General features: G+C 48.1%; 1 non-coding gene across 1 annotated transcript; it reads left to right on the top strand.

Annotated features, from left to right (window-relative positions):
* Positions 1 to 8,261: 8,261 nt before the first annotated feature.
* On the top strand, positions 8,262 to 8,368 carry LOC131511222 (U6 spliceosomal RNA). The gene has a single exon (XR_009261423.1). It is a non-coding gene; the product is annotated as a U6 spliceosomal RNA (small nuclear RNA).
* Positions 8,369 to 8,768: the final 400 nt, after the last annotated feature.

The raw sequence follows: 8,768 nt of genomic DNA, 5'->3' as shown, positions 1-8,768 counted from the left end.
CTATTTATGTCAATATGTGAGAAATAAAGACTCATCCACAGCCCTGCTGCGGCTTTCGAGGGGCTGGTCTTTGGGGGTCCGTGTGACTACGCTGTGTGACCTTCACGCGTGGAGTTTGTTTTGAGCATCTCCTGTGTCGTCAGGCACTGTTTGAGATGTTGGGGACGCAGCCCTGAGCAGGCCAGATAGCCCAGCTTTTGCCAAGCTGGCCGTCAGGCATGCCCGCTTGACCCCGTTAACCATGACGGCGTGCGACCCCGTATGACCGGACCACGTGGGGGGCATGAGGTGGGGCGTGGCACGGGGTTATACAATACTTACAAACTTAATGACTACGAAAGATTGAGGCTTTGTTGCGTGCCAGGCAGCATGAGTTACCTTCTATGAGACCTAACTATCCTATATTTTAGGGATTTCTTTCCCATCTTATTATTATTTGGGCTCCTGAAGTCACCTACTTCTTGTATCTGGCGGAGGTGCCGTGGAACGCCATTCTGCAGGACCTGGCTTGCCGACTGTGTTCCGTGACCTCACGCTGGTAACTTAAAATCAGCCAAGAGGCATCTGCCCGCAAATGCTTCAGGTCGGCTTCATGTGTTGTGTGTGGATCATCCGTTTAAGACAGCGATGGAGAAAATGATGTTAAACATGTAGATTATGCTTAAAAGCGTGTCCTGTCTTGGGCTGTTGCGTTGTGAATAGCACACGGAAAATTGAGGAAGTCTTGTGTTTTCGGACCATTTATCGGATTTAGCAAAGATGTTGCTCAACATGACTGGCAAGCCAGTGAGCGTGGACATCTTTGTCATCCCAGGCCATCTGCGTCTTTAAAGGAACAGGATCAACCAATATTCAGTTGTCACTTGGAATCCCGGGTGGCTCTGGGGACAGGAGTGGGAAAAATCAAGGGAGGTCATCTGTCAGAATTGACTATGGAGTTTGCAATGAAAAGTATTTTATATATGTATTTTGCAGATTCTGTGCTGCACATTTTTGCCAACAAAGTTGATAATAAATGCACATAGTCATTGTCCCCCCTCTGGAGAGCTGGTTGTTAGGCATTTGCTAGCACACCAGTGTCTCCAGGCCAGGCCAGCTCCCCCAGCCCCATAACGTCCCCACCATGTAGGTCTGCCTGCTCGTCAACACAAACCAGCTGGATCTCAGCATGTTTTTTATTTTTTTAAATTTCTTATTTTTTTAATGTCTTTATTTTTGAGAGAGAGAGAGAGAGAGAGCAAGCTGGGGAAGGGCAGAGAGGGAGACACAATCCGAAGCAGGCTCCTGGCTCTGAGCTGGCAGCACAGAGCCCCATTGCGGGGCTTGAACCCACCAACCGTGAGATCATGACCTGAGCTGAAGTCCCACGCTTAACTGACAGAGCCACCCAGGCACCCCTGAATCTTGGCTTCTTATGCAGGACGAAAGAGGCTGGGGTGGGCAGAGAAGTCCCCACAGAGCAGATGACCTGGAGGGGACTTAGGAGGAGGTAAGGGAATGAGGGGAGGCAGAGTTGGCAGAGTGGCCTGCACCGGCCAGACGGGGGTTGTGGGATGGGCAGTGAGGCTGCGGATGTGGAGGCGAATGCCGTTTGCCTGACCCACTTCTACCCGTCCTCAAAGAGTCCCTCCTGAGTGGGCAGAACTGGCATTGAGCTGACACCTGTGAATGTCCCCCCCTCCCCCCATATTGGCAATGAAATTATGAAACGAATTGGTTGTTCTGTGAAAAGGAAGCAAGTGCAAAATGACCTCTAAAGGCCCGAGGAGCTGTTAAGACGGGAGAAAAAGGTCTGCCAGTCCAGCTCCATGAGAAACGGTTTATTAAGGGGGCTTACAGGCAGAAGGCCGTTTGGAGTGGCTTTTGGACACTGCTCCAGCAGTGTCAGACCTGCTGGAGGCTGGGAGTCCATGGGCGGGGGGGGGGGGGGGGGGGGGGGGGGGGGGGGGCACTCAGGAGGAGCATGTTTGAGTCATGCACCAGAGCCGATCAAGGACCTCCCATACTCAAGGGTGTGGTTAAATAAAAGGGAAAGTGTGTGTGTGTGTGTGTGTGTGTGTGTGGTGCCGCACTTCACAGTGATCATTGTGGCCGTTTGTCCAAGATCGCTTTAGTCTGGGTCACACGCTGGCAAATGCCTGTTACCGCCTGCCCCCATTGCTAGATGCTTCCTCTGGACTTCCACCCTTGCCGTCCAAAACCTTGCCCTTGGTGCACCTCCAGGGTTGTTGGGGGAAGGGCGCTTCCCAGAACCCTTGGTCCAGGGGCCAGCTTCCGGCTACCCTGGAAGCCCGGTTGTTGCCTATTTTGAGTAGCACCCGGTGACGCCAGTCCTCTTAGGCAGCTGATTGGGCCGGAGTGGACACATGACTCAAGCTGGGCCAATCACGTCCCCTGCACAGGAACAGGGGCAGGCCTGGCTCTACCGAGGGTATTGATTAGGAGTCACAGAAGCGTGGAGGGAGCCACGTGCAGACACAGAAAGGGGGAAGGAAGATGTATGGGGATTCGCAGATGAGACCAAAGAGCCCTAGAGAGACAGAGGAGCTACCTAGGTTCCCTGTGTCTCTTCCAGGTGATGTGGGGAAACCCTAGTGGCGTTCGTTTCCTGGGGCTGCTCCAACAAAGTGCCATAAACTGGGTGGCTTAAAGCACCAAATAATTACTGTCTGCCAGTCCTGGAGGCCAGAAGTCCGAATTCGAGGTGTTGGCAAGGCCATGCTCTCTCCAACAGCCCTGCCTCTTCCAGCTTCTGGTGGGTGCTGGCCCTCCTTGGCGTTCCTTTCCTGGCTACCGACGTTACTCTCATCTCTGCCTCCATCGTGGCATGACTGGTTCCCTTCTGTGTGTCTCGTGTTTCTCTTCTGTTTGTATAAGGACACTGCTCTTGCTGGATGGAGAGCGTCCAACTTCCTACTTCAGTATAACCTCATCTTAATTTAACTGGTAATATCTGCAAAGACCCTATATCCAAATAAGTTCACACTCTCAGGTTCCAGAAAGGACATGAACATCCCACACCCCACCCCACCCCGTGGCGGCGGGGGTGGGGGTGGGGCGACATTATTCAACCCAGTACATTTAGTATCTACCCTTAGCAGCCATGAGAAACTTGGGTGCCCTCCCATGAATTTCCTTCTGGGGTGGGTTCTGTTCCATGCTGCTCGAGGATGCAGGCCTTCAAGGTTGTTGGTGCCTTTCTTGGTAGTTTTGGGGTCTGAGAGTCTGTCTTACTTCCTGGGTTATTTGGGTCTGGGCGAGTCCCACGACAAGGATACTTAGGCCGCATAATGTGCATAATGTCGTAGGATGTTACCAATACCCAAGGTATACAGATGGAATTCGACAACAGTAACAGTAATTACGGCTGACATTTATTAATGCTTACTGTTCCCAGGCACTAATTGCTTTGCAAAGACTCCAGCAGAAAGCTACTATTTTATTTTAATTCTCATTTTACAGGCAAAGAAACAAAGGCCGAGGGAGGTTAGCCCAAGATCAGACAGCTAATAACAGAGTGGTTGACAGTGTGAGTTGTAGAACCAGGCTTCCTGGAGCCCTAGTCACTTCCAAGTGACCTCATAGAATACAGAAAAGTTGGGGTCGAATAGTGTCCCCCCCTCCCCCCATTCATATGTGGAAGCCCTACCTGCTCAGGACCTCAGAATGTGACTGTATTTGGAGATAGGGTCTTTACAGAGGTAATTGTGTTGAAAGGAGGTCATTAGGCTTGGCCCTAATCCAGTATGACTGGCATCCTTGTAAAAAGGGGAAATTTGGAGATAGACACACACACACACACACAGGGAGAATGCCATGTGATGGTGAGGAGGCACATCGATAAACCAAGGCCTGGGACAGACCCCTGCCTTGCAGCCTCAGAGAGAACCAGTCCTGACCACACTTTGATTTTGGACTTTTGGTCTCCGGAACCGTGAGAGAATAAATGTTTTGTTTAAGACACCCACTTTATGCTACTTTGTTGTGATAGCCCTAGCCAACTGATACAGATGGTTACAGGATTCCGTTGCCTTTAAGAGACACTTAATGCACAGTGCCAGGCTCTTGATAGGCACTTGATACATTTCACACCAACTCACACATGGAATTCTACAGTGACATATGGGTGTGTGACAAAGAAACAATGGAATGCCTGAGTGGCTCAGTCCATTAAGTGTCCAACTCTTGATTTCGGCTCAGGTCATGAGCTCATGGTTCATGAAATAGACCCCTTCATCGGGCTTTGTGCTGACAGTGTGGAGCCTGCTTGGGATTCTCTCTCTCTATCCCTCCTCTGCTAGTGCTCTCTCATCTCTCTCTCTCTTTCAAAAATAAATAAACTTAAAAAGAAAACAAGAACAAAGGAGAGGGGGTACAATGGCACATCTGTGATGTCATAAAGACACCCTTGCCAAGATAGGGGTTATAAAGTTACAAAGGCAATTCTAGAAAGATGTGGTGTTGCAAAGACAACCACAGAGGGGCGCCTGGGTGGCTCAGTCAGGGCTCCCGTCTTGATGATCTCTTGGTTGGTTGTGCAATCTAGCCCCATGTTGGGCTCTGCGTTGAGTGTGGAGCCTGCTTAAGATTATCTCTCTCCCTCTGCTGCTCCCCTGCTCTCTCTCTCTCTCTCTCTCTCTCTCAAAAAATAAAATAAAAACAAAAATAAAAAAGCCTAAAAAAAAAAAAAAGACGACCATGGATTCATAGTCCTGCATCCACAACTCTAAAATCCCCAGACAGGGGCGCCTGGGTGGCGCAGTCGGTTAAGCGTCCGACTTCAGCCAGGTCACGATCTCGCGGTCCGTGAGTTCGAGCCCCGCATCGGGCTCTGGGCTGATGGCTCGGAGCCTGGAGCCTGTTTCTGATTCTGTGTCTCCCTCTCTCTCTGCCCCTCCCCCGTTCATGCTCTGTCTCTCTCTGTCCCAAAAATAAATAAAAAACGTTGAAAAAAAAATTTAAAAAAAAATAAAAAAAATAAAATAAAATAAAATCCCCAGACAGAAAAATCTTCATAAACTCCTTCAGCAGCCCAAATGGACTGAACTCATGTGAATGTGTTTATGATTTTTACTTATTCCTTAGCTCAAATATTCCTATAATAGGGATGTTAGTATGCTTGATTAATGGGTGCTGTTCCAGAAGCCTGTGGTGTGTGGTGGTAATATATGTATAATATATACTGTATGAGTCCCCTTTAATATGAGGTCATATATGGTACGAGTCTGCTTTATTACTCACACAAAACCACTGCTGATTCTTCTGGCCACCAAATCTGCGGAGGCTTTTCCTGACACCAATAAGCAATTCTCAGCCACCAGCAAGGAGTCATCAGAGTCCCCTTCCCCCACCCCCCGGAGTCACCTCGATGCTGCTAGTCTTTTATTTTAGGAATTTACTAGAGTTTACAAGCCCTGTGTTGGGGGTGAGGTCAGATATATAGAGATAGATATCTAGATATCTGTCTATATCTCTACCTATCTATTACCAGTGTAAATACTGGATTCCAAAACATTTGACTTCTAGGGTTTGGGATCAGGGATTGTGGAGTTGTATGAGAGAGTGAGATGTAAATCCAGACCCTTCACAAGAGGTGGGACGTACAAAGTGGTGATGGCCCACCCACACCATCCCAGGGGCAGGACCCTTTGGAGGGGGGTTTCCTGGCTGAGGGTTCTCAGACTTTTCAAGTGCAGTTTCCAACCTCTCTGCAAAGAGTCAAGGCTCTTCTCATCTCTCTCTTGCTTCCCTCAGTCTCTGACTCAGTCTGCCAGGAAACCTCTGCTACCCAGGATGGGTGTGGGTCTGAAGACACTGAGCAGAGACCCTGCACCCTCCCATCTCCCCACCAGCAGCATTGTGGGAGGAATTTGCAGTGATGGAAGCTGAGTGGAAAGCCTGAAGCCTTGCAGCAGCTTCCCGTGTGTGTGTGTGTGTGTGTGTGTGCGTGTGCTGGGAGCAGTATGGTGAGGAAGGAGCAGAGATGGGTCACAGAGCATTTTTGAAAATGATGTTCAGAATACTTAACGTGAGAGCTACCCTGTTAACAATATCGGAAGTGCACAACACTTCCCCTTGTCAGCTACAGGCATAACATTGTACAGGGGAAGTCTAGAATGTCTTCGTCTTGCATTACAGACCCTCTGCTCCCACTGAATGTGAACAATTACCCGGTTGCCCCTGGGGTCAGATTTCTATGAATCTGACGACTTTAGATACCACATACCAAGAAAATCTTCGGTATTTGTCTTACAGTCTGTGTCTGTCTTACTTCACTTAGTATAATGTCTTCCAGGTTCATCTGTGTTGCTGCAAGGGGCAGGGTTTCCTTTTCTTTTTAAAAAATTGTTAACTTTTTTTTTTTTTTTTTTTTTTTTTGAGAGACAGAGCACAAGTATGGAGGGGCAGAGAGAGAGGGAGACACAGAATCCGAAGCAGACTCCGGGCTCCGAGCTGTCAGTTCAGCGCAGAGCCCGACACGGGGCTTGTACCCACAAACGATGAGATCATGACCTGAGCCCAAGTCAGATGCTCAGCCAGCAGAGCCACCCAGGTGCCCCTCCTTCTCTTTTAGGGCTGAGTGGTATCCCATGATATGGCTACACCACATTTTCATTATCTGTCAGGAGTCATTTAGGTTGTTCCCAGATCTTGGCCATTGTGAATGATGCTTCAGTGAACATGAGAGTGTAGATATTTGTTGGGGAATCCTGATTTCAACTCTCTTGGATATATACCAGGAAGTGGAATTGCTGGGTCATACACAGTGTGCATTTTTAGACTCACACAGAGCTGAGTTCAAGCCCTCATTCTGCCAGTGCTAGCTAAGCTGTGCACCCTTGTGCAAGTGCATTGACCTCTCTGTGCCTAGTGTGTCTTCAACTGTAAAATTGGAAAACATTTTGTGTCTCATGGGCATTTGGGAGTATCCAGTCAGCGAATGGGTTTAATAGCATAGTGCCTTGTACTTCACTCAAAATATGGGAGCTATTATCAGTTGGGTCACAGAGAGACGATATCAAAGGTCCCAGGTGCATCAGGCAAAGAGAAGGTTTGGGGAAGTGAGTTCCAGGTGGGCAGGGCAGCATATACAAAAGCCAGAGGTAGGAGAGTGACCACAACAGTGTGAAACGGGGGAAGGGATTAGACCATACCAGCTCGAGGATGCCAGCCAGTTTTACCCTGAGCATAATGGAGTGTTAGGAATACAAGAGGTCAGATTAGCTTTTTGACTGGATCTCTGTGGCAGGGATGTCAAATTACAATGAAAAGCAGAGAGTAGAGGCAAGGAGGCCCATGGGATTACTCGGCCGAGAGAGAGAGCAGGAGGTTTGGGATGGAGTGTTAGGTCTGAAGATGGAGAGGGAGTGTGTGCATATAAGAGAGAGACAGAAAGGAACAGGAGTTGCCAAAGCTTTGAATATGGGCGAGAGGGAGGAGGAAGAGAAGCCAAGACTTGTGGCTCGTGCAACTAAGAGGTATTTAGGGATTTGGGGACCCTGGAAACTCATAGGTCACTTTGGGATGAATGGAATTTCCACGTGCCTCTGAGGTGGCCATGTGGGAATATTAAGATGGTTCTGCGGCTATGCAAGCTCTTTGCCTAGGATGGAGATTTAAGAGTTGTTGGTATATTTATATAAAGGATGTTCGGGGCAAGGATGAGATGTCTTAGAATAACAAGTGAAGAGGTAACAGAAAAGAGGGTCTCAGATCAAGCACTGAGGAACTTCAATATGTAATGGTTCAGTAGGTGGTCAGATGTGCCAAAAGCCTGCGAGAGGAGCAGCCAGACAAGAAAGAGGAAAGTCAAGATCCCAAGGAATGTGCTTCAAAGGAGGAAGCTGTGCTCAAAGATATCTGATAGTGCAAATCCTCCAGAGTTTGAATCATCAAAATCATGAGTGGTTAACTCTTCTCAGGGGCATAAATGAATGAATCAAGTTGCATCAGAGTGGCTTGAGAAATTAGTGACAAGCTAAGACTTTGAGATGGCCTCTACAGGCAACTTCTTTTAAAGAAGTAAGTATTTGGGGCGCCTGGGTGGCTCAGTCGGTTAAGTGCCTGACTTTAGCTCAGGTCATGATCTCACGGTTTGTGGGTTTGAGCCCCGCGTCGGGCTCTGTGCCGACAGCTCAGAGCCTGGAGCCTGCTTCGGATTCTGTGTCTCCTTCTCTCTCTGCCCCTCCCCTGCTCATGCTCTGTCTCTCTCTATCTCAAAAGTAAATAAACATTAAAAGATTTAAAGGAGTAAGTATTTGGAGCTCACTTTGGCAGCATAGACACTAAAACTGGAAGGATACAGAGAAGACTGGCATGCAACCTGCGTAAGGGTGATGTGCAAATTCCAGAAGCATTCCATAATAGAAGAAAGAGTATTTGGGAATAATTTCAGATTTCAAGAAAAGTTACATGAATAAAAAGGGTAGAAAGAACAACCACATACCCTTCATCCAGATGCATCCGTTGTTAACATTTTGTCCCATTTTCTTCACCATTTGCTACCCCCCGGCCCCTATACAAGAATATAAACTGGAAGTATTTATTTAAGATGAGTCAGACAAGAACAAGATTATTAAGAAACAAACCCAGAGGAAACCAAAACCCCAAAGGCTGGGGCAGTTCTAGGAAATTCCAAATGTGGTGTGAGTGGATTCAAGAAATAGGAGGAAGTTTTGGGGTATTTATCAAGGTGATTACTTAGAAAGAAACACAAGAGGGTGAGGGGATTGGACAAAATGGAGGAAGAGGAGTGGGAGATAGAGGTT

Source organism: Neofelis nebulosa, chromosome 4 (assembly GCF_028018385.1).
Source record: "Neofelis nebulosa isolate mNeoNeb1 chromosome 4, mNeoNeb1.pri, whole genome shotgun sequence".
NCBI lineage: Eukaryota > Metazoa > Chordata > Mammalia > Carnivora > Felidae > Neofelis > Neofelis nebulosa.
This window is presented reverse-complemented; position numbering and strand designations above follow the sequence as displayed.